The sequence below is a fragment of the Felis catus genome, chromosome C2 (genome assembly GCF_018350175.1).
Source record: "Felis catus isolate Fca126 chromosome C2, F.catus_Fca126_mat1.0, whole genome shotgun sequence".
In the NCBI taxonomy this organism is placed as follows: domain Eukaryota; kingdom Metazoa; phylum Chordata; class Mammalia; order Carnivora; family Felidae; genus Felis; species Felis catus.
In genome coordinates, this window is record NC_058376.1 from 133,041,616 (window position 1) to 133,068,666 (window position 27,051).

Here is a 27,051-nt window from a genome sequence, read left to right on the forward strand (position 1 = left end):
GCATTTTCCTTCAGCGGGAGCTGCTACTCAGAGGTCTGGAGTGGGTGGCGGGTGAATTCAACCTGAGCTGGGATTAACCAGGTGAGCTGGGACTTAACCAGGTGAGCATGTGGCAGGGAGAGAGGATAAGGGAGTCAGAGGAGGTTGCCAGGCAGTGAGTGGAAAGACGGATCACAGAATGTAATTTGGAGAAACAGGAGGGTAGACTCTTGAGGGGGTAACGGATAAAGAAACCATCATTTCTGGACTGAAAGTCTCCATGGAGAAGCAGGGTTGGTAGGTTAGAATGGCTTGTCTGAGTAAGTGAGCAGGAAAGTTTCTGAGGTGGTGCTTTTGTCAGTGGTGATGAGGTCAGAATGACTATGGACAAGGGTGACTGGGGGCAGGGCATTAGAGGAAAGTATAAATGGAGGTGAGAAATGAAGACAAGTCATCCACATATGTATTTGAAGTTGTGGTTACAGAGCCTGAGTGGAGAGAAAGATAGGGGGCCGGGTACTGGAAAATTCCATGATTAAGGGATGATCCTTAGGGATTATGAGATTACAGGGCCGGAGAGAGGTTGGGAAGATCTAATTTGGAAGCATGAGCTTCAGAGGAACCTGGGTTTTGCAGGTAGTGTTATGCCCAGAATTTGTGATCCCCAAAGACCACCAGGGAGCCGAGTCCGATGCAAAAGCAAAGAGCCTTTATTAGAGCTAGCTCGAGTTCAATCCCCTACCTGCACCGACGCAGCGGTGAGATGCCAGAGAGAGAGAGAGAGAGTGGGTTTCAAAAGCACAAAGGTTTTATAGGGATCATGGCCTTAGCCGATTGGCTGGGGAAGGGTCATGGCCTTAGCCGATTGGCTGGGGAAGGGTTGTGGCCTCAGCCGATTGGCTGGGGAAAGGTCAGAGTCCCATCACGAAGGTTGCCGGGCGTGGTTTGATCAGGAAGTTTGAACGGGTGAGCGGGAAGTTACTCAAGGGGAGGAGGCGTCGTCTGAGGTTTGAGCGGGAACTTCTTTCAGCGGCCATGTCAGGGACATAGTCACTCAAGATGGAGGATACAGAACAAGATGGAGTCGGCCGGCCTAGGTCTGCTCTTTCAGTAGAAGAATGGAAAATGGCTTGGAAGTGGTAATTATGGAGCAAAGGAGGATAATTGTGAGAGAGCAAACCAGCCTCCACTCGGTAGGGCTCAGGGGGAGGTGGTGTCTTCAGGACAGACCCAGTTTCCAGAGTTAGGACAAGAGGTGAAGGGAAGGCTCAGAGAGGATGGCAAAGCTCTAGAAGATTTTAGCGATGGCAGAATGTGAGACCCGAAGGGCCCAGTGGAAGTGTCTGAGGGAGAGCAGTGTCAAAGATTGGGGCGGGCCAGTGCATGGTCAGAGCAGTGGTGGGAGAGTGGTCCGGGGGTAACAGCTACGCTGGGAGACTGAGACATCTGATGGTCTGTAAAATGGAGACAAACTTTCTGGAGGTCAGGAAGCAAGCATGCTAATAGCTATGCCAGTAATAATTTATGTATTTTAAAAAGTGGTTTCTTTTTATAATCCTTTGATTACAAATGATGGTAGAAAGCATTGTATCTTGAACTCACCTTGGGTTATGGTTTTCTTGAAATTGCTCAACTGTGCCCTTTTTGTGGATTTCACCAAATGACAAAGTTTCTTGGCCTCTGTCCCTCCAAGACTCGCACCATCAGGATGAGCATAGGGAATAAGTAGGGAGCATTGAGTTTGCAGCTCTTTGTGGAAGTTACCTCATCCAGGGCATGACTCTCTCTCAAAACCCACCAAAGATGTCAGCCTAGATCTTTAGGCCATGTTGCTAACGAGAAGTAGCATTCCAGGGTGTGGAAGTTCCAGGAGAATGAGCTGGTGGAAGTGATCTGACCAGAGTAGTCACAGCCATGCTCCAACATTCTCCACCCCTGCCCAAGGTCACTTTTCCAAAACAATTTTTTTTTTTTTAACAGGAAGAGGAGGAAACTGTGGAGGAATTTTACATTCAGGATCTCAAGCAAATTTTTATTATTTTCTGATTCTTCCCCCTTATCTCTACAATTGACACATTTATCTTAGGGACAGGGAGTCTTTTATTTTGGGAGTTCTGTCCTATAGTAAAGGCTCTATATTGGAAGTACAAGTGGAAGAGATCTTGTAGGACCCAAGGTGAGTTTTTCCAGGGCAGCAGCTAGTATGCTAAGGCAGGCAGCTTGGTGTGGGACCATGAACCGTTGCCAACTTACTAGTGTAAAGATCATACATGGGAAAGAAAATAGATAAAGTCGTAGAAACTCCAAATGCATGAATATATAAGAATCTGATAGGGGCGCCTGGGTGGCTTGGTCGGTTAAGCATCCGACTTCGGCTCAGGTCATGATCTCACGGTCCGTGAGTTCGAGCCCCGCGTCAGGCTCTGTGCTGACAGCTCAGAGCCTGGAGCCTGTTTCAGATTCTGTGTCTCCCTCTCTCTCTGCCCCTCCCCTCTTCATGCTCTGTCTCTCTCTGTCTCAAAAATAAATAAACATTAAAAAAAAAAAAAGAATCCGATACATTGGGCCCAGAAGGAGTACCCAGGCCCAGCCTAACACCCTCAGAGCCTTCCACCATCAGCTATTTGTTGAATATCCACAGGAAAGAAAATGCAGAGATGAGTATAGTATGCAAGATCCTTGATTGAGTGTCTTGGAGAGACATTCGCAGAGTTCACCGGGTTTTATGGTGTCGTTAATCAGAGTGATCCCAGTGAGTGATTATGCCTGGTGCTCATGAGTATATATGCATGTGCTCACATGCGCATGCACACACACACACACACACACACACACACACACACACACTTGTCAAAACACTAGAGGCAAATCCTGCCAAATTTGTGACTCATTTAGCTTGAGCTCCTGGTCTAATCATAGCTTGGTTTTGTGATGACATTGCAAACAGGGAGCTAAAATAAGATCAAGCACAGGTCTGATCATCTATAATTTTAATAACAGCAAACTTTGAGTTTGCACACTTGGAGTTTACGTGCCTGTGGAAGGAGGAGCGAGAATATAAGAGGGAACTAGTTTTAACAAATCTCTGACTAGCCTTTAGCACCTTACAGTTGACAGAAGTCTTCCATCCAGATTCTCCTTTTGATCCTCACCGCATCCCTACAAGGTAGATAAATCCCATGTCCTCTTTCTGGAGGAAGAAACTGAGGTGCTAAGAGTTTGAGTCTCTGCAGATCCAGGGGAAGGTCTGATGTCTTCAAGTTCATTCACTTCCTCCCTCTTCACCCTCAATAATGAAAAAGTCAAGTACAATTAATTCTTTAAAGGCAGCGACCCAACCTTCTACCTTGGAAAATTTCCTTGAAAGGGTGTTGCACAAATCAATAAATTTTGCCTAACCTGTTTACACAAATGCCATTGCCAGCTGTTAGAGATTCTCATTTGTTGTTGGGAACATGCAGACGACAGGCTGTGGACCAGACCTGAATGCTCAGCGGACCCTACAAGATACTTTATTTTCTAGAACATGCTAAGAAGGGGTTAATTGCTAAATGTTCAAAGAAATTTAAGCCAGCTGAAACAGCTACTAAATCAGCCGTAAAACGAAATGGCTGTTTTTGCCAACTGTGCCCTGACTTGATGAACTTGATGTGCCTTTCCCCAGAGCAGCCGGTCCATTTGGAATGATCCCCAATTCTTGGGGGGAGAATGTGGTGTGTCGGTGCCTTGCTACAGCATGTGCATCACTAAGGGCATGTCTCCAGTGCTCTCGGCTGTCCATTTGGCTTCCTGAGACAGTTCAACCCTTCAGCTGCACAGACATTGCCATGGGCCATCCTGGGAACCGACCCATCTTGGATAAAGACAAGTCTTGCTGTGGGTTGGAAGTAATTTAAATTAAAAGCTGCCCTGTGGGGGAAACCCTGTGAGTCCTCCCCAGATAGAAAGGCATCTTTTAAATTTGTGACCTCTTTCTCGGTGACTGGCTCCCCCCCCCTTTTTTTTCTTGCTTGTCTTCGTTCCATCCTAGCCCTAGGGGTAGGCCACCACCACTTCTGCATTCCAGCCATAGAAAGGGGGAAGGGAGAAGAGTCACGGGGAAGGGCTAGACAGTTAAGGTGGGGCTTGGGGCAGCCGGGGTACAGAAGGGGACCTGAAGCTGTAGCCCATCACCTTGACGGAAGAAGCCCAGCAGAGGCGAGGGAAGGGGGGCTGGGTGGCGCTCAGATGCATGGCTTATGCCGACAATGGGCGGCAGGCAGCCAGACTCTGCCGGAGCTCTCCCGGTGCTCCGTCAGGAAGCTGCAACACCCTGGCAGCCATAGACAAAATGAGCAAGACTGTGTTCCAATAAAACTTTAATTGCAAAAACAGACAGCTAGCCCACAGGCTGTAGTTTGTTGACTGACCCCTGTTCTAGAAGAACATTTACGATGAGAGATGTAGCAGCTGTTTTTGAAAAACAGAATCTGCCGCAGTCCATCCCCTGCCCAGAAGGAAACATAATTCCTTCATATCATATTAATGTCATGGGTCTTGGAAAATTCCTCTGAGTAGGACAGAGATCAGGCTGGCTCACAGGACCTTGGGAAAGTTGAATGGCTTTTTGACACTTTAGCACACCAAGGAGACCTCCCAGTCCAGCTGAAATCTTATCTAAGCCTATAAAACTGTTCTGTTCCCCGCTCCCTTCCCGTAGCCATGGCAGCACACATCCTAGGCCATTATCAGGAGAGACAGAAGGAGCCTGTGCTACCTTTGCTCCCAGTTTGGTGACCTTCATCTTTGGGGTCTCCGGAGTCCGCTCTTCCTCCCTGGGGCCCCAGGCATCCTGTCCCCTCCACCTGCCAGCCAAGAGCCCTGGATCTGGAGCTGGCCACCGATATCTTGCCACCAACAGGATCGCTTGCATCCTTCCCCAAGTGCAGGACCAGACAAATACCAAAGCTGCAGGAAGGTCAAGGTGAAATATTTGAAGACTAAACAGCTTGTTGGGGAACGCCAGGCTCCAGTCTCTCGTCAATCTTGTCTAACCTAGACACAAAAGGGGTCAGAGAGTGGCCAACACGGCAGCCCCCAGAACTCTGGGGGCAGCCCTGGCTGCGTTGCTCTGGCTCCTGGTTGCCACCCCATGCTCCCCCTTAGGGCTTCTCACACAGCCATCTTCTGGAGCCGAACACTCCGCTCCGATCCACTGCCTCAGTTAAGCCAAGAAAGGAAATGTCGTAGTTTCCTCCCTCGCCATCTGTCTCAAATGCTGCTTTCGTTCTGTTTTCTATATTCTCCTTCTCCCACCCTTCCTCCCTCTTTTGCCCCAGCGCTTACACACGCACACATTCCCTCTTTTCACACATCTCTCACCCAGAACGAGTAGAATCAGAGGCCCGAAGCCCGCAGCTAAACCCGCATTAACACACAGGAACTGATGATTTTTTTCTTTTTTAAATCTCCGATGTTGAGTTGTTTTACTGCTGAGCACAGACAACAAACAGCAATTGCCACTCCCTATAAACTTGGGGGTTTGTCTACTTTCCTGTGGTTTTTCTGAGCCTTTTCCCCTCCTACAGAAGTTTCTGTGACAAACCGACTTCTCTATTTGACTAAATATGTTTTTCTCCTACATCCGATTATCCTGGAAAATATATGCAGAGTGGAAAAGACCATGCAGTTCCCTCCCATCTAGGTCTGTGTGTGAATGGGTCCAGGAAGAATGAAGACAAAACTGTGATTTCCTTTTATGTGGGCTCTTGGCACAGGGACTTACAGGTGTGGGACCTGGATCTTGGACACAGATCTATTACAAGCCAGACACCTATGGATGTCTGGTAACAACCCGTGGTAACAACCACCATGCCTCTTGGGGGACCCCCACTTCCCCTCAGTCGATTCCACCCCCAGATGGCAAAGACTTATTGAGGCATTTTGGCTCAGGCCTGGCGAGCAGGCACTGATGATGGATTGGCAGGATGAGACGCCTCTCTTCCAGCAGATGGATGGGACCTGGCGTGATACAGTTCAGATTGGTGACTCCTCCACTCTGTGCTCTCCGGGGACGCTGTTGCCTGGAGCAGTCGGAGGCGCGCACCTGTTGGGGGAACCAAAATGTTTAATTACTGGGGCATCTCTGGCAGCAGCTAATCACGGTGATACTCTGCCACGCTGGCTTGAGGAAGGTCCCAGAGGCTGTTGGCCAGGCATCAACCCTTTAGATAATGTGTTAATCTGGGTTCTCCTGAGAAACAGATATATACCAGATCTCTCTCTGTCTCTCTCTCTATCATCTCTGTCTGTCTCTGTCTCTATTATCTATCATCTATCTATCTAATCTATCTATCTACCTCTATCTATCTTCTTCCAATATAGAAGGAATTGACTTATATGATTACAGAGACCGAGAGGTCCCAAGAGTAGCAGTCAGCAGGCTAGAGACCCAGGAGACCCAGTGGTGTTAGTTCCAGCCTGAGTCTGAATCCAAAGGCAGGAGAAGACCAATGTCCCAGCTTGAAACAGTCAGAGAGAAGTCCCTCTTGCCCAGACTTTTTGTTTTATTCAGGTCTTCAGTTGTTTGGGTGAGGGCCACCCACATTAAGGAGGGCAATCTGCTATCCTCGACCCACTGATTCAAATGTTAAGCTCATATAGAAATACCCTCACAGGGGCGCCTGGGTGGCGCAGTCGGTTAAGCGTCCGACTTCAGCCGGGTCGCGATCTCGCGGTCTGTGAGTTCGAGCCCCGCGTCAGGCTCTGGGCTGATGGCTCAGAGCCTGGAGCCTGTTTCCGATTCTGTGTCTCCCTCTCTCTCTGCCCCTCCCCCGTTCATGCTCTGTCTCTCTCTGTCCCAAAAATAAATAAACGTTGAAAAAAAAATTAAAAAAAAAAAAAAAGAAATACCCTCACAGACAGACACACGCACGATAATGTTTACCCAAATATCCGGGCACCCCATGGCCCAGTAAAGGTGACATAAAGGTAACCATCCCAGTCGCTGAACTGAGGGAGTATCTTAGGGGAAAGCTGGGATTTCCTGGATGGTGGTGGGCACTTGGGAGCTGGAGATAGTGATGACTTACCAGCTGGTTCGGAAGGATTTTGATATTTTAACAGATGCTTTGACCGTATTGTGTTTCAACTAATAACAGGGCTGCCTGAACATGCTTGTGTGCATCAGGCCAGGTCAGTGGTTATGAATTTTCCTGCCCACTACGTAGCAATTCCCAGAACATCTTGGAAGCTCCAATACATGACTTAGGCTTAGTTAATTTAAGCCATCCATAGCTGAAAGAAGACATGTAAAAAGCAAATATGGCAGAGGATTGATTTGGGCAGCAGTGGTCGGAATTGCCCATTTCCCTGGGCCCAGTGATGGCATCTAGTGGCAGAGGTGACAGCTGTGCTGAGTGTCTACCACGGGGCAGGTGTGGTTCTAACTATTCTCACACCTGTCATGTCCTTGGGCCCTGCAGTCAAACTGAAGCCTGAATCCTCACTATGGTTTGGTCTTAGGCAAGTTCCTTAATGTCTATAAGCCTCAGCTCTGTGCTGTGAAAAACTGCCGTAGTGATTGATGATGCCTACTTCATGGAGAGTCATAGGCAGAAATGAGAATTCGGGCCAGAAAAAAAGTTCAGTCTGGGCCCTTCTGGGAGGTCATCAGAATATCCCACCAGACTTGCCAGAGCTCCAGTCTGACACTAATTATGTCGTCTGAGTCCAGGAACAGGGAACTCAGGAGAGTGGACACCAATCTGTGAATATTGGGAAGGTGTTATCTTTGATAATGAAGGGTTATTCTGGAACTTATTTCAACTTCCTTTGAGTTTGGCTCGTATGAAACTCCGTTCCTAGCCCATGGTCATCTCTGGGTGTTCTAACAAAATTGAACTTCTGATGCTTCGAAGTTTAGAAACAATGGAGCAAGATGCCCTCCAGAACATGTGGCTCATTTCCTGAAACCAGCTTGAGGGGTCAGCTCCCGCTGGAAGGTGTCTGCCTCCCTTTACCTCCTCTTCCTCTTCCTCCTCTCTTCTCTCTTGCTACATCTCACCCCTTCTTTCTTCTTCATCTTCTTTATCCTCCCTTTTTCCTTTCAGTTCTATCTTATCACTGTAAGCATTTATTGTCTCTTGTTCCTCTTCTTCTATTCACCTTCTCTTTCCTCCTACTTTTTCTCTCTCCCCCTCCTTTTCTGTCTCTTGCTGTTTTTGTCTCCCCACACACGTGCACACAAACACCAGTTGCTAATTGTCACCTGCACCTTCTGCTTTCAACAAACCAGAAGATGCAGGCAAAGACAAACTGCAGAAAAATTGTGTATAGATGCCATTCACTTTACGAATACTGAAGATTACTTCATACTTTTTTTTCCAAGAGGACTTTGAGAAATGAAAGGCACGAGATACGATTATCTTTAAAAAAATTTGTTTTAATGTTTATTTATTTTAGAGAAAGAGAGACAGAGTGTGAGCAGGGGAGGGGCAGAGAGAGATGGAGACACAGAATCCGAAGCAGGATCCAGGCTCCGAGCCGTCAGCACAGAGCCCAACGTGGGGCTCAAACCCACGGACCATGAAATCATGACCTGAGCTAAAGTTGGATGCTTATTCAACTGAGCCACCCAGGCACCCCGCGATATGATTATCTTGATGATTGTTAGCGTTTGTAATCATGGCTCACCTCACTTTGGCACACCCTGACATTTCACTAGAATCTCCATACATCACCAACACCACCCTGGACCCCCAAATTAAAACCATTCCTTAATGAGAGTTCAAGAAGGGAGACAATGGACGGAATTTCAGGTCACTAAGCCATGGAGATGTGTGTAGAAGGTACACAGCTATTTATAGCCCCTGTTTTACCCCCTGAGGGACTTTTTGGGGGGGTGCTCTTTGGAGTATAATAGTCATTGGCGCATTCTACCATGGCAAACTTTGCAAGGAGTTCGGTGAGCCTGGAGAATTCTGTGTGATGGAGGGGAGCCCCAAGCAGCCGTAGAAACAACAACTGCCACTTTTACAACACTGTTAGATCTCAAAACATGTTCATCTAATGACCTTGGAAAGTCTGCCTCTGCAGGGGCAGATGGGGAAACTGAGGCTCAGAGGGATTAAGTTTTTCAGCCAAGGCCATTTAGGACACTGATAAGGGATGAAACGCAAACCTACTTCTTCAAATTCCAAATATTCTTTTTTTTTTTTAACATTTTATTTTTAAGTAAACCCAACGTGGGGTTCAAACCCATAGCCCTGAGATCAAGAGATGCATGCTCCACCAACTGAGCCAGCCAGGTGCCCCACCCCCACCCCCGGTGCTAAATATCCTTTTAATACTTCTTCAAGTATGTTACTTGAGATTAGCCCAAATGTATATCCCAAGCAGTGGAAGTCACATTTCTTCAGCTATACAAGCACAATTTGATGACAGTTATTCACCCCATCTCCAGCAGCTGAGGCCCTCTGATTCCTCTGTAGAGAACATAGAAACACCAAGGTGTCAGAGAGTAAGGACTCAGTGACTGTCTCGTATAGGCCTGAGGAAAGAGACCTGAGTCTCAAGCACAGTGCTGTGTGGTCACTCATCAGACCTCCCTCCCAGGCTGAGTGAAATAGCCCTCATTCTCCTCTTGCTCTGATTGTAAATTTGCCAATCTTGGGACAAACTTAGCTCCTCAGGCAGGAGTATTGAGAAAGTGGAAACCCTCATTATGAGCTAGAAACTATCCAATCCCTGACCTGGGGAGCTTCTCCTTACTGGAAATGCATGGGTTTGGTTTATATCACTGTCTTTCTGCATCTGGTTAATTCGAGAGCACTGACACAGTTGGGCTTCTAAAATTCAGCGAGGCTGAAGACCACTCACTGACCAGTGGCAAGATGGAATAGACTGGTACATCCTGGGGGCCTGCCAGCGGTCAGCAGGCAGGCCTGCAGGCAGCCTGGCTTTACCACACCCTTTTGCGACAGCGTTTATAACTGCAACAATCTGGAAGCATTAGAAATGCTAGGGACGAAGCAAACTGTGGTAGAGATGGGCTGAGTTGTTCACGGGAGACCCCCAGAGAGGAGAAGATGAAGGAGGTGCTATGTAGACAGGACCTTTGACTGTTATGACAACTGTGAAGCAGCATGAAAGGTGTCTGACATGGTGCTAAATAGAAAAAAAAATCAGAGCCTGAAATGATAATGGCACATAATTAAACACCGCTAAAAATGTATGAAGGCATCAGGATCAAGACTGGAAGAACGGAGGTGAGCAAACAAAAATGGTTCATTATTATATTCTGAGTGAAAATGTTTGAAATATTTTAAATGTTTCATTAGCCAGTTTTTACTGTGCTAATGCTGCCTGACAAATAGCCCCAGAACTTCTGATGGCTTATAACAACATATTTATGTCTTGCCAATTGGTTTGCTGAGTGATTGTGGGCCAGATGTAGATCAGCTTGGCTAGGCTGGACTCCAGACTTTAGCTTTGGTTCGGCTTAGTTTCATTTTGAAACTCTGACTAAAGTCACCTTGGTGACCCAGGGCATGACATTCTCATTGCAGAGATCACATGATCAAGAGGAACATGTGAAAACATGTGATGCCTCTTAAGATATTGTCTCAGAACGGGCAAGTGTCACTCCTGCCCACATTCTATTTGCCAAAGCAAGTCATATATGACCAAGCCCAAAATAAGTGGGATGAAGAGGTGGATTCCATTTGGTGAAGCTCTTGAATTGTGTCCACTAAAGTCCCAATGGACTTAACCCCTAGCACCTCATAATGTGACCTCATTTGGAAACAGGGTCTTTACAGAGATATTCGAGTTCAAATAAAGTCATTAAGGTGGGGCTTCATCCCATAAGGAAAGGGAAGCAAAAATAATATAAAAACAGGGAAAGGGACAAAACAGAAGAGACTCATAAATATGGAGAACAAACTGAGGGTTACTGGAGGGGTTGTGGGAGGAGAGATGGGCTAAGTGGGTAAGGGGCACTAAGGAATCTATTCCTGAAATCATTGTGCACTATATGCTAACTAATTTGGATGTGAATTTAAAAAATAAATAAGGTGGGTCTTCACCTAAAGTGACTGGTGTCCTTATAAAAAGGGGAAATTTGGATAGTGAGACACAGGCCGAGAGAGGACAATGTGAAGACACGGATAGAAGATATTTGCAAGTCAAGAAGATCTTCCTTTCACGGCCCTCAGGAAGAACCAACCCTGTTAACACCTTGATCATGGACTTCTAGCTTCCAGAAATGTGAGAAAATAAATTTCTGTTGTTTAAGATTTTTATTTTAAATTTAAAAAATTCTGTTGTTTGCTCTGGCAGATTAATACAGAAGCCATGGCAAGAGAAGGAAGAGAAGGAGAATTAAGGACACATAATGCAATTTGTGACAATGTTATTACAATAACCATTTAAAAAATTTAAATGTAGCGTAGTGAAGAGCCACTTAAAGTCCTTTCCTTGGGCGCCTGGGCGGCTCAGTTGGTTAAGTGTCTGAGTCTTGATTTTGGCTCAGGTCATGATCTCTCAGTTTGTGGGATCGAGCCCTGCATTGGGCTCTGCATTGACAGCATTGAGCCTGCTTGAGGTTCTCTCTCTCCCTCTCTCTCTCTGCCCCTTCCCTGCTTGTGCTCACTCTCTCTTTCTCTCTCAACAAATAAATAAACTTAAAAAAAAAGTCTTTTGGGGCTCCTGGGTGGCTCAGTCGGTTAGGCGTCTGACTTCTGCTCAGGTCATGATCTTGCGGCTTGTGGGTTCAAGCCCTACATCAGGCTCTGTGCTGACAGCTCAGAGCCTGAAGCCTACATCAGATTCTGTGTCTCCCTCTCTCTGTCCCTCCCCCACTTGTGCTCTCTCTCTCAGTCAAAAATAAATAAACATTAAAGAAAAAAAGAAAGTCCTCTTCTCATTATCAATAAGTCTGTAACAATAGCACAACAACAATGAAACACTTAAAATGTAAGCATTACCACATGCCGCGAATTATCCTAGGCTCCATAAATATGTAAACTTATTTGATCCTCAAAACAAATTAATATCTCTAAGTAGAAACTACTATTACCTTCAACTTAAAAATAAGGGAACTGTGGCCCAGAGAGGTTAGGCCACTTGCCTAAGCTCACACATCATAGTGGTAGAGTCGGAATATAGCCCAAGAGAGTTCTGTTTCCAGAGCCTGAGCCCCTAACCACTTCGCTATATAGCAAAACTACATTTTTCCCTTTGGTGCTACTCAGTATATTTGAATGATCTGTCCGTATCAGGCAGGCAAATTTTATTTCTTATCACGGCCCACAGTCTTACATGATCTAGCCCCTATGCAGTTCATTGGCCTTCTTTCCTTTACCCCAGCCATACTGACATTCTTTTGGTTCTGAACAGGCCAAATTGGTCCCTGCCTTCAAGCCTTTAAGCGCTGTTCTTTCTGCCTGGAATACTTCCCCCAGATCTTTGCCTGGAGGCGCCTCCTTGTTATTTAAATCTGAGCTTAGAAGTGACATTCCCCAGGGAGCTCTTTGCCACCTTAGCCCCTCTTCCTCTCACCACATTGTTTCCCTTGTGTTCACAGTCCCTATCAATAGCTGGAATTATCGTTAAAAATCTTACCAAAAATCTTGTTCCTTATCTATCTCCTTCTCTCTAGAATGTAAACCCTATGAAAGAAGGGGTTTCATCTATCTTACTCATGACATATTCTTAGTAGTTAGAGTGGTTCATGGAACAGAATATGTGCTCATTAAGTATTTGTTGTAAATGAATAAAGCTCCCACTTGGCCATGACGTTGAGTGGAAGCACTCACCCTCAGAACTCTTGTCTTCTGAATGGCACAAGGAGATCTGGAGATGCATAATCCACATGAGACAGAATGATTCCTCTGAAGCCAAATTGCATTTCCAAGCAAACACAGCCTTTAAGTCTTAGTCATTGCGGTTGGAGGCAAGTGAAGTCATCCATTCCACCCCACAAAAGGTCAGAGATGCATATGAAAACGGTCATATTAGATGCATGAGGACTGGATATCGAGAGTCGAGTTTCCATAGATTTGGCTTCACAATAATTACTGTATTGGATGAAGCTGGGTCGATCTGAGTCTGTCTAGAGAAGGCGCTGCTTCAGTTGTCTGGGCCTGGGTTAGGTTTGGACAGCTGAGCCATCTGGAGAGGGTTAGGGCTCAGCACCCAAGGTCTGATCTCCTCTTGGCTGTGACACCTCCTTGCTCAGCCGCTTCTTCACGGGCTGGATGTCTGTTCTCTTGAAGGTGTGTGGGAGGACCGGGACTCTGAGTTGTTTCTAGTTTCTCATGAAGCCATCCAGGGGACTGAGGTGGGGGTATAAATCACCAAGCTTCTGAGAGCATAGCTCTAACCACAGTCCTAAGGGCCTGGGCTGACTACAAGACATCTCAGCCTGAATCCTGAAACTGTGTTGGCTGATGATCCAGCCGTCAGCAACCCCATCTCACCCCCCAGCCTGATGTGAGACCTGCTTCTCTTCCGCACAGGCAGAGCGTTCAATGGGCGAGTGGAGACTAGAATGGCCACAAAATTAGTTAGATCCGGCCTCTGTTTTGGAGTGACTTTGCAGTGACTTGTTAGATGAGAAAGTCACTAGTGAGTTAGTCACTAGTGGTTACATTATCCACTTATCTTTTCTTAAAGAACTCAAGACTCTTAGCAGAATTTGATAAATGTTGATCTTGATGAGATGTTAGAGATTAATAATTTGAAGACTACTTAACTTTCTGAAGAGAATAGAGCCATCTACTTTTGAAGATGGCCAGGATGAGGGGAAGGGAAGGGAAGAGTTCTGGGCCCCACATCTCTGTCATTATGGAGGGCTGCCTCCCAGGAGAAGAGGCTTGGGGATCAGCAACTCATCCCCCAGGTTGAAGAAACCCACTCAAGATAGCTTCAGTTCAAAAAAGGAAAATTTAAATAAGGAGCAAGTTTATCATTCTCCAAGGAAGTCTACTGACATTAGTAGACATTCATCTCGTGGTTTCTATGCTCATTAAAATTTTTTTTAATTTTATTTTTAATTTTTTATAATTTACATCCAAATTAGTAGGCATATGGTGCAACAATGATTTCAGGCGGAGATTCCTTAGTGCCCCTTACACATTTAGCACATCCCCCCTCCCACAACCCCTCCAGTAACCCTCTATTTGTTCTCCATATTTCAGAGTCTCTTCTGTTTTGTCCCCCTCCCTGTTTTTATATTATTTTTGTTTCCCTTCCCTTATGTTCATCTGTTTTGTCTCTTAAAGTCCTCATGTGAGTGAAGTTATATGATTTTTGTCTTTCTCTGACTGACTGATTTCACTTAGCATAATACCCTCCAGTTCCATTCATGTGGTTGCAAACGGCAAGATTTCATTCTTTCTGATTGTTGAGTAATACTCCATTGTATATATATACCACATTTTCCTTATCCATTCATCCATCGATGGACATTTAGGCTCTTTCCATACTTTGGCTATTGTTGATTGTGCTGCTATAAACATTGGGGTGCATGTGTCCCTTCAAAACAGCACACCTGTATCCCTCGGATAAATACCTAGTGGTGCAATTGCTGGGTCGTAGGGTAGTTCTATTTTTAGTTTTTTGAGGAACCTCTATACTATTTTCCAGAGTGGCTGCACCAGCTTGCATTCCCAATGTTAAAAATTTTTATTGAGGTATATGTATATACAGAAAAGTACACATATCTCAAATGTACAGCTTGATCTTTTTGTTTTCAAACTAATCACACCTATGGAACCAGCACCAGATGAAGAAACGGAATTATTGCCTGTATCTCTGCACACCTTCTCACTCGCCTTTCCACTCACCTCCCACAGGCAACAGCTCTCCTGACCTCTAACATCTAGATAAATTAAGGGCCACCATGAGGTTGATGCTGAGTGCTTCAAAGTCGTCTCAAGATAAATGCGTTTTGCCTCCTCCTAGTTTTATTGCTTTTTCTTGTATTTACTATTAGACCTCCCTATGATAAATAATATAACTGAATTAGAATCTCACTCACTGCTCAAGTTCTGCTGACTTAACAAATCTATGCCTTTCTGCTGCTACTAATAACAGTTAAGACTTCCAAAGTGTTACCACATGCCAAGCATGTTCTGATTACTTTACATAAGTTGACTCATTTACTCTTCATGACAGCCTGTCATGAAGTGTTTTTATTATCATCCGCATTTTAAAGGCATGAATTTCAAATGTGTCCTTATTGTTGCTGCCCATCACATGGTTATTAAATCACACAGTGATTCCACATCTTTTCCTTCCTTCTCAAACCTCCAATTCTGCCCCCTCCATCCTCACTCTTAGCTGAGGACTCTGTTCATCACAATTAAAGAAGAGCTTCTGTGAACTCCCACCACTACACTTACCTACCCACCAGCCACCATCTGATTTCCCACCCAATACTATAGATGGATTATCTGTGCTCCTCTAGAAAGAACGATCTTGGTTGTATAGGAATTCCCAACCATTTTCCTATACTCAAAGACCTTACCCCAACCATTTGTCTCTTCTCTATATCATTAATTTTTCACTATCTTGCAGATCATTCCTATTTATACAAATATGCTGTTATTTTCCCATCAAAAAATATCTGCTTTTGATTACATTTTATTTGCTTCCCTGTGCAGAAAAATTGGAAAGATTTTTCTAAACTCACAGTATCTAATTCCTCTCTAACCACTCTCTCTTAAACCACTCCAGGCAGGATTTTGCCCCTACCACTAAATTAAAACTGTGCTTATCAAGGACAGAAATGAATGTGTTGCTAGATATAATTCCTGATTCTCAGTCTTTTTTCTGGACCCATCAGTAGCTCTGGGCACAGCTGATAATTCCCTCTTCCTTGGTGCCCTTCCTACGCTTGGATTCCAGGCCACCACACTCTTCTGGTTTTCTTCCCGTCTCTTTGTTTGCTTCTTTTCACGCTCCTTTGCTGGCTTTGCCACTTCTTTCTAACCTTTTAACACGAGAGTCCTTAGGGATCCATCTTTGACCCTTTCCTCTGTCTGCATTCACTCTCTTGATGACCTCATCCAGTCTCATGGCTTTAGACATCAACTCTATGCCAGTGACTCACAAATTTATATACCCAGCCCAGATGTCTCTCCTAAACTTCAGAGACATACACACAGATGCCTTCTCCACATCCACACCTGGGCGAGTAATAGACATCTTAGACTTAACATGTATGAAACTGACTGTCCAAGGCTGTGGCAGCAATATATGGTCACAGTTGTCCTCTGACCAAGAGGAGGTAGCATGGAAGCAGTGCTGCTGACACATTGAGAATGACAGAGTAGAAGATGAAAGAGTCAGTGTCCTTGAAAACACTGTTGGACCATTCTGTGTGAGGTCATAACTTAATTTTTGAGTTGGCTTTTCTGTTGCTTGTGGTCAAAATCAGTCCAATTAATTACATATCCCAAGCTGGAGGGCAATTTAATGGAGATCCCAATATTTCTTTTTCTCAGTATTTCTTTTTCCTGATTGTCTTCCTCAGTCTGTTCCCCAACAAGAGACCAGAGACAATGCAAATACTTTAATGAGAGGAACATTTAAACAATTACATAGGAGGCAACCTGAGATTTCCCAGCAACACTTCTTTCTTCTTGAGAGAAGATAGCCTTTGTTTATTTCCTTCACTAACAAAATGTTGCCAGTTAATGTGATGAGTTCATTTCAAAAGTATGGCTAGTGTATTGGGTGTGTACTGAGGCTGGTGTAATCCTGGAGTGGGAGCTCCACATATGAATAAGGATTTATTCTAAACTCAATTTTCAAATATTCCCAGCTCTAGTGAGTGGGGCAAGTGAGTGGGGCAAATTATAAGTACCAACTTAAGTTCTAAGGATGGGGGCTTGTGATATAATTCAAGAAGATAGTATAGCCACTAGCTTTAGAAAAAGGACATTGCTAAGGGACTAAATATGAAAAATACAAGACAGCAGCAACGGTATAACTTTTCTGGAAGCAGTTTGGTGATGTGTATCAAAGTCCTTAACAATGTTCATATCTTTTAACTCAGTAATTTCACTTTATTGGAATCTAGAACAAGGAAATAATCCTAATGAAGAGTAATGACATCATATCCATCCCCAATCTTCTTTGGGTCCATTTCTTTTGGATGCTCAGCTGGAACTGTTCTCAAGTAATTTGATAGCACTTGCCATAAGAGAAGCTGAAGACAGAAGATGAGAGGTCCTTAGAAAATCAAGAGGAAAAAAAAAAGAAAGTCAACAGAAAGAATATGCATCTCTCATTTGAGTCTACATTCTGTTGCTTTGGGAAAAAAATTATTGCTTGCTGTGGTGAAATATGCTTTCCGTTAGGTAAATCACTGGCGGCTGGCTGGAGCTCCCATTGCTGGAAAGGCTGAATGGGATCGTGCTCACAATTCTATTCCACAAGGCCGCAAGACAAGAACCTTCCCAATCACACTTTAGAGTCTGTGACTCTTGAGCATAGCCAATCTCTATTAACATCTGGCAAAATATGAGGCTCTAGGGTTTCAAAGACACAAGAAGAGACTGGGGGCTGGGAGGTGAAGTATGGGTGTGTATGAGAGAGAGGACACCCTTGTTCTCTAAGCAGTCTTCTCAGGCATGCTACTTCATGGCTCCTGGGACTTTGAATTGTCTTCTGTGTACTTTCCTCACAGCTTAACTGGAATATTTATGTGTCCAGAGAGGTTCCTACCTCACCCTCTCAGCTGTCTCTCAATTTCCTGGGGATGTGTGTGAAGTTCTTACCACTTACTGCTGGTGCGTACAAAATATTAAAGCTTCTCAAACTTTTCAGGAGATTTGGAGTTTTAGGGTGTCTTCCTCAATGTCACTTTCTATCTCCTGTCTGGGCTCCCTACTGGTAAAATAACATAGCATTAGAGGTTCTGTATTGACTCGGGTGACTGTTGAATTAAAGAGAGACAAGGGGATACATCTGGGAGATCCAGGAACTTTGGTTCCAGTGGTACAAGGAATAAGAAAAGGACTCTTAACTCTAGTGAGGAAAGAGGAACTCCTAACTTATCAGAAAAGGCATCTTTTCCCACTAGTTGCCAGAGGAGGTCTATAGAAGACACTGGACATCTGTGCATTGGACGGAGCTTCCAAACCAGCCCACTCACCCTCCTTGGCAGCATTCTCCAGACTCCCCCATGCGGTAATGCAGTAGACATGAGGGTCACCACAAAGCTATGCTAGCCCAGACTATAACCTCCCGCTCAAAAATCTCAGGTTTCTGCTGGGAATTGGAAAATTACTAAGTGATAGGATTCCTCTTTCCCTGCCATGGCCAGCTTCTTCATCCACCGCAGAACCCACAACTTGGTATACATACAACAGGATCTTCTCCCTAGGAAGTTCTGCCCCACAAATTTAACTCACATATGTTCTCTGCAAGATTGTCAGTGAGTCAAAAAAAAAATGGATTTAAAGAAAAGTATGGAGAGTTGCAGTAAATTGCCTCCAGAATTTGGAGACAAAGTCAGGAAAAGAGAAAACTCTCAGATAGGAACTAGTATGATTTAATATAAGTGGAGGAATGTGGCCTCTTCAAAAGACTTCAGAAAGTTGTAGGGTGCAGCCTCATCATTTATAGACTTTCAGAGTTTGGAAGGAGTAGTATGTGAGAGTGCCTGAGCCATACTGAGCACATTGTAGGTCATCGACAAGTGCTAGCATTTTTTCAGTCGCTTCTAGTCCAAGATGCATCTGAGGTGTAAATCATTTTGGACCTCTTTGCTAAATCATCTTTTCTTATATGAACATACATATATTTCTCTGTAATTTCCTTTTTAAAAACATGTTTATTTATTTATTTTTGAGAGAGAGAGGGAGCATGTGCATGAGCTGGGAAGTGGCAAGAGAGAGGGAACGAGAGGATTCCAGGCAGGCTCCATGCTCAGCACAGAGCCCGATAAGGGGCTCGATCTCAGGACCATGATGAGGTCATGACGTGAGCTGAAATCAAGGGTCAGACACTTACCCAACTCAGCCACCCGGGTGCCCCTCTCTGTAGTTTCCTTTTATTATCTTATATCTCTTCCTGGGGGCTTTACAGAATAAATTTTATCTCTTTTCACCATGACATACTTTAATTTTTTTTTTTTTTTTTTTTTTTGAGAGAGAGAAAGAGAGACAGAGCACAAGCAGGGGAAGGGCAGAGAGAGAGGGAGACAGAATCCGAAGCAGGGTCCAGGCTCTGAGCCAACAGCACAGAGCCTGACATGGGGCTCAAATTCACATACTGTGAGATCGTGACCTGAGCCAATGTCAGACACTCAACCAACCGAGAAACCCAGGCGCCCCCACCATGACATACTTTAAAACATCTGAAGGCAGCCATTTTGTTTCCCAAATATTCTCTTCAATGTAAAAGTCCCCAAGTCCTTACCTATTCTGCTTATGACCTACTTCTGAGGCCTTCATCACCAGTTCACTCCCTCTGAATATACTTGTGTTTGTCTTTGTTCTTCCTAAAAGGGTGACCATGAACTGGATGCTATACTGTAAGAGGAAAGTTAAATAGCACAGAACAAAACAGGACTGTCACATTTCTCATTGTTATTTGTACAGGCTGTATCAAATTTGTTTGATTTTCTGGCTTGTTTCAGAAACTATGTCACTATGATACCTCATACTATCTTACTATCCATGAAAATCTTCAAAGATTTTTAGCTATTTCCCCCATCTATTGGTAGAGATTACTAATTGTTCACCAAAAGCTATTTTCCTCTTCTTCCATTGTAGTTGGATACCTGGCTACTCAGCTAGAGATTACATTTCCCAACCTCCTTTGCAGTTAGGGGTGGTCATGTAACTATATTCTTGCCAGTTGAATATAAATGACAATGATGCACTCAACTTCCAAGTTTTGGCCTTTAAGTATTGCCTTTGTGTTTCTCCATGCATTTTTCCCCTTCCCAAAGATGATACCTGACCAGGCCTGTACCCAGGCTCCAAACATGCAGATCAGGATCATACACTAAGGGTTGGTAGAATTGCAAGATTAAGGAGACTGAGGTCCTCAATGATCAGTGGAGCAGAAAACTGACCAATCAGGACCTTTAACATTGGGATTTGTATCAGTCAGCTGCTGGCATAACGATGTTGCCTAACAAACAACCTTAAGAGATCAGTGGCTTACAATAAAATAAAGGAGACAGGATCTTAAAAGCATGACAATCAAAACTCATTTCTTTGGCAGGGTCTGTGGATAAGAGGCATTTTCAGAGAAAAGAATGGGGCTAGATGCACCCCCAATCACCTTGAATTTCTGGAACTGCAAAGTCATAGACCAGATATTAGATTATGCATCCTTACCTAAGTACTGACAATGGGGGAGACTCCAACCTGCACAGAAACCCTGCTCTTTTGGGGGTAGATTGCTACATTGGTGGCCTCCAATGAACCATGCCTCTTGGTGTTTATTATACCCTTGTGTACTCCCCTCCCACACTGACTCTGCACTTAACCAGAGACTTGGTTTGGTCATTGAGACATTAGCAAAGTGATGCAACAGAGGCGTGATAAATGAATTCACATTGGAGTTTGTCCTCTTGAAATGCTCCTTCTTGAAAGTCAACTGCCATGCTATAAAGACATTTGAGCTGAATTGACCAATGGTGAGAGGTCCTGGAGGATGAGAGTCCATCTTGGACGTCTCAGATCCAGCCAAGCTCCCAGCTGAATATAGCCCATGAGTGACCTCAGCTATACCATGTGGAACAGAAGAACAACTCAGCTGATACCGGTCGTCCACAGAATCATGAAATATTATGAATCGCTGTTGTTTTTAAGTCAGTTTTGGGAGCAGTTTATAAAGCTACAAAGGATAACTGAAAATGTCTCCTCTTTAAAATTTTCTTGGCTACAAAACTCATTGGGAAATGCAGATGTCTGGTCTGAGACCTTTGGAGAACATTTTCTGGCACCGGAAGGGTAGCCAAAGGGCCCTGGAAGTGGAATCTGGAAATGTCTCTGTTCTCCTGAAAATTAAAAATATTTTACTCACAAATCCTGAAAAGAAAAATAAGTCTTTAAACCATGAGATATAAGAATGTTCTGCCAACTAGCCAGATAAGACCAAGTTCTCACTCAGTGCCCCTCATTCCTCTCTCACATATCTATTTTCTTCCTCAATAAATACATAATTTAAGGGAAGGCTATAGATTTTTTTTTTTGGCCCTCCTGAGACACCAAGAGAGGCAACTGCCTTCAAATGCCTCCTGTTCTATTGCCCAGTCTCTTGTGAGGTGGCTCAGTGTGTGATGGGCTGTATGTCCCTAAAGACCGAAGAGGAAGTCTTCCTGGTTAATGCTAGAGAAAGTTACCCAGAGAGATAAAAATCACCGTCTTCTGAGCTCCTTAGAAGTAGGACTGGATATGACATCTCAGGAATATTTTGGGTTTGTCCTTGGCTGAAGGTATATGACTCCCTACTATCCCCAATTGCTTATAGATTCTATGACACTAAATGAGGATGTGTGGTTCCAAGTATTGTTAAATGTACCAAGACTTTACATTCCAAAGCACCAAGACCGGCATTTACAATCTCTTCTTTTTAAGCATGTGGACTGAGCAAGCTCTGAACTTTGCCCAGAAGCAAGTTTTCATTTATTCATTAAACAAATATTTTTATTGGGTAGCTACCCTGTCTGGATAGTCAGCAGGGATCAATTCAGTGGCCTAGTAGATACCTTGTTTGAGGCTGTGTCACACATTCTCCCCTTTGGAAGAGCCAACCAAACACACTTTTTTTTCCTTTTTCTTTTTCTTTCTTTTCTTTCTCTTTCTTCCTTCCTTCCTTCCTTCCTTCCTTCCTTCCTTCCTTCCTTCCTTCCTTTTTTAGACTTTCTTTTGGAACCAGTCCAATGAGGCTTCTCTCTCTCCTCAAGCCAAGGGTGAGCCCATGATCTAAGCCAGGCCAGTTAAGTGTTTTCACTCTGGAGTTTATTTTATTTTATTTTATATATTTTTTAATTTTTTTAACGTTTATTTATTTTTGAGACAGAGAGAGACAGAGCATGAACAGGGGAGGAGCAGAGAGAGAGGGAGACACAGAATCTGAAACAGGCTCCAGGCTCTGAGCTGTCAGCACAGAGCCCGACACGGGGCTCGAACTCATGGACCGTGAGATCATGACCTGAGCCAAAGTCGGACGCCTAACCGACCAAGCCACCCAGGCGCCCCGGATTTTAAATCAAAACAGATTATTAAAGAAACTGAAAATAAGTTGGCATTTAGGGATCTCACACCCCAATCAGGCCATTTTTACCAGAATATTTCCTGCCATTTTAGCTTCCTGCTTTTTAGAGCTGCCTTGTTCCTGCTTGTTTCCAAGACCTGTTCTCTGGTCTGACTACTAACTCCAGACGTCCTTCCAACAAATTCCCTTTTTCTTAGATTAGCCAGATTGATTTCTGTTACTTTCATCCAAGACACTCTGATGGATAAAAAAATGAGTGAAACAGACATAATCTCAGCTTTTGGAGCCTAACAATTGGGTCAGAAGACATGCACTAAACAAACGAAAAATACATATTACAAAGAGCTGTGAAATAAATGGAAGAGAACAGAATAGAAGAATGACCTGATTAAGATTGTGGGCTGCCAGGGGTGCCTGGGTGGCGCAGTCGGTTAAGCGTCCGACTTCAGCCAGGTCACGATCTCGCGGTCTGTGAGTTCGAGCCCGCGTCAGGCTCTGGGCTGATGGCTCAGAGCCTGGAGCCTGTTTCCGATTCTGTGTCTCCCTCTCTCTCTGCCCCTCCCCCGTTCATGCTCTGTCTCTCTCTGTCCCAAAAATAAATAAATGTTGAAAAAAAATTAAAAAAAAAAAAAGATTGTGGGCTGCTGAAGGCCACAGTGAGATCTTAAGTGTGAGCAGGCTGAGAGAGAGAGCAGAGAGAAAGGGCTTTTCCAGCAGAGGACAGGAGACAAACAAAGGCCCTGAGGCAGAGAGAAGTTTCTTGCATTCGGAGAAGGATTGGCTGGCATCCTCAAGAAGGGTCCAAGCTGAGGCTAGAACGACGGGCTCAGGCTGAGCATACACAGTCTTAGAGTTCTAGAGAGAACTTAAACTTTGTTTCAAGACAATAGGAAGAGACTCTCAGAACATTTTAAGCGTGAGTGAGATGATGTGGTTAGATTTTTTAAACAATCCCCCTGGCTGCTGTATAGTTGGCTTACAGGACAAGACCCAGGGAATTGCTGAGTGGTCTGGGAGGGCGATGAGGCCACTTCGGCTAGATCCTAACGAGGGAGATGAAGGGAAGCAAAGTCCTAGTAGGATTTACAGGTGCTTTGTGTGCAGAACCTCCTGCTCCAGGGCGTGACTGCCTGTGGACAAGGACGTAGTCCTGCTCATTTCTAACATCCCCTGCAGTACCTAAACGCTTTGTGCTTCTGCAGAATTTCACAATTTACAAAGTGCTTCTTTGTCCAACTCTCCTTTCATCCTTGCGGCAACCCTGAAGGGGTTACGGAGAATAAAGTAACAAAGGCCTGGAAGGAGAGGTTAAGTGATCCAGGCACACAGTTGAGGGCAACCAAGCCAGTCAGAACCTACCCCTCCCCACGACACCCCATTGCACCAGCTCAGTGTCTAACCTATAAACTGTAGAATCCGCAGGAATGTTTGCAGATCTGGAAATAAACTGAGATGTTCTCACTGCCCTTTGGTGGTCCACCTGAACCTGGGTGCTGTGAGATGGTCTTAGAACTTTGTCAGCATCCGTCTCCACTGTCAGGCTTTGCCCAGCCCACGCTGAGCACTTTTTGGCCAAGTCATACATTCCTATCCCCTTTTATCTCATTCTGCCTGGATTCGTGGAATCTTTTCTATCATCCTTCCCTAGAATGCCTACTTCCCTTTGCCTAGATTAGTGTCTAAACTGGCAGGCAGCGTTGGCATCACTTGGAAACTTGTTAGAAATGTAAACTCTCAGGCCCCACCTCAGACCTATTGAATTAGAAACTATGGGGGTGGCCCAGCCATCTGTGCTCTAATAGTCCTGCCAGCTGATTTTGATGCATGCCAAAGTTTGAGAACCACTGGTTCTCTTTCCAGGAGCAGCCCCTGAAGCTGCAGACAGCTGAGATCAGCGAAGGATGTGTTTTCTATAAACCCTAGTCAGGGGCTGAAGTCACCGATGGATCTTACCCAAGTTGTGGGCCTATGTGGCTGAAAGGTGGTGACAGCTCCAAGCTGAAGAAGCTAGTGAAACTCTGAGGGGTCTCTTGCTTCCGTGGGCCGCACCAGATCCCAAGGAGGAGGGCTGGAGGAGGGTAAAAGGGAACCACTGTCTATCCTTCCTGCCTTTGTCCTTAGCACTCATGCCTCCTTTGCCCACCAAACATTCACGGAGCCTCCATAAGGTGCCTGGGACTGTGATGGATTCAGGGAGTACAGATGAGAGCTTTCTTGGGAACAGGGATCAGTCAGGTGGATAAATGACTGCAGGTGACACCGTGAAGTACTCTAGCAGGGGGGGTGTGCATTAGTCACCTCAGGCTGTCATACCTGAGACACAGACAGGGGGTCTGTGTCATACCTGAGACACAGACAGGGGGCTTAAACTTAAAAGAAATTTCTTTTCTTTTAAATTCTTTAAAATGTTTATTTATTTTTGAGAGAGAGAGAGAGCAAGTAGGGGACGGGCAGAGAGAGAGGGAGACACAGGATCTGAAGCAGGCTCCAGGCTCCGAGCTGTCAGCACAGAGCCTGACGCGGGGCTTTTGAACCCACAAACCACAAGATGATCGTGACCTGAGCCAAAGTCGGACGCTTAACCGACTGAGCCACCCAGGCGCCCGGACATTTATTTTCTCACAGTTCTGGAGGCTGGAAGTCTGAGATGGAGGTGTCAGCAGTCGGGCTTGGTTTCTCCCGAGGCCTCTCCCCTCGGCTTGCAGAGGGCTGCTCACTGCCTGTGTCCTCTTCACATAGAGTTTGTCCGGGCATGAGCATCCCTGGTGCCTCTTTGTGTTCTGATCTCTCTTATGAGAACACCTGTCAGATCGGGTTAGGGCCTTGACTGTCTGACTCACTGCTTCAAAGTCCCCATCTCCAAATCCAGTCACATTCTGAGGTACTAGGGGTTGGGACTTCAACATACGAATTCATGGGGGACAGCCGTTGGCAGGGTGTGACCAGTATTGTCCTCAGTGGAGTAGGACACAACTGCATGAGGTGGTCGGAGAAGGTTTCCCAGAGAAGGTGATATTTAGGCTTCGTTCTGAAATATGTTCCCAAGTGAACAGGGAGCTGGAAGCGAATTCTGGACAGAGCAAAGATACTCTGCAAAGACAGGGAAGCGGGGCCAACCTGGTGAGCTTGGAGGAAGGAAGAATTTCAATGTAGCTACAGCGTGTGGCCCATGAGGCTGCACCTTGCTGCTCAGGTCAGGGGAGGCGCAGTCTGGAGTCCTCAGTAGCTTTGACCATTGCCTCAGCTGTGTTCCTTGGTGACAGGTGGCAGAGACGGACTCGGCAAAATGGTCTTTGGGCAAAACGGTCTTTAAAGGAGGACATCAGGGAGCTCAGAAAATTGCTGGGAAGGCAGAAGAGCTTCGCACAGAAATGGCGCTCCCGGGGACCGTGTACCAGGGTTGTGGGACTACCCTGGCGGGATGATCTCATTGGAACAAACAAGCTCTGGCCGTTTTCCCTGCCCCTGAGACTCTCCACTCAAGATTCAAGATCCGGTCAAAGAGACTGATACCACCGAGTGTTGGTGACCGTGTGGAGCGACTAGAATTCTCTTACACGGCCAACGGGCACGTGAACCGGTACCAAAACTTCGGACAGCGGGCAGTGTCTACTAAAGATGAATGTACTTATGTGCCCCTTGACTCAGCAGTTCTGTACTTGCAGATGGAGGCACTGGTGGTGACGCTTAGAGGAATCAGACTGTATCGAGTCCTCGCACAATTTACTTGCCTTTCCTTCAGCCTTGTCTCCTCTCGGAGCTCTTTCATGTAATCGGGAGGCATGCCACGAAATACAGTGCATTTGTTTGTTTGTGTTTCTCTGTTGTTATGAGCCACCTCTTGTCTCGTGGTCTGTTGTCCCCCGGGGCATATCACACAAGTCACTAGACTCCACGTGCTGACAGTTTTCAGTGGCACAGTGGGTAGGCTCATTGTAGAAACAGAATAATTATAAATGGTTCACATGAACCAAAACCTGGCAGCAGCATCTGAGGGGTTCTCTGTATACTGCTGTGCCTCTGGCAGGAGCTGAAGACCGCAGAGCTGGTCCTTGTATCTAGCGGGAGCTAAGCACATGTAATAAAATGGTAGTTTTGAGTGGAACGGACTCCCCTTTGATTTGCTTGGGGCAGACTCCGTGTGACTCCTCTTCCTGGTCTGATTCCAGGCTGGATAGCTCAACCACGGCTTCGCTCAGCTGAAAAATAATGTAGACTTGCCTCTGCTGACGTCTTGGCCAATTTTTCCAGTCTTTGAACTACCCTCTTGGACAGTTTTCCTGTACGCGTTGTTCACGGGACTTCTCCCTTATGGTCATTGTTGGAGTGGCTGGACAGAGCAACATGCCCACCATTGGCTTAGACCAAAGACAGTTGTCTTTTGTTACTTGTGGTAGTTATGGTCTATATAGTCATCGGGACCTCTGAATCAGTGAATACTGAAACGTTGTTCTTAGGGGAAAACACACACACACACACACACACACACACACACACACACACACACCCATCTCACATAGATTATAATTCCCAAATCCTAAACACAATTTTTCTTGGTAGATTCTATTTTCTTAATATACAAAAGAGAGAACGAGGTTCAGAAGTGTGAAGTGACTTGCCCTAGGCTGCCTCGCTAACAGGTGCCAGAGTTGGGATTCAAACCCTATTCATCCAGCCCCAGAGACAGCTTCTTGAACTACATTGTGCTGCCCCCATCCCCTCCGTCCTCTGGACACCTCTGTGTGAGAGCCAGAACAGGAGGGCAGAGTGCTGCCTCGACCCACCTCAGTCGGATCTGTGCGTATTGGGTCACTCAAAATTTCTGGTTCTCTGCACACGTCAGCA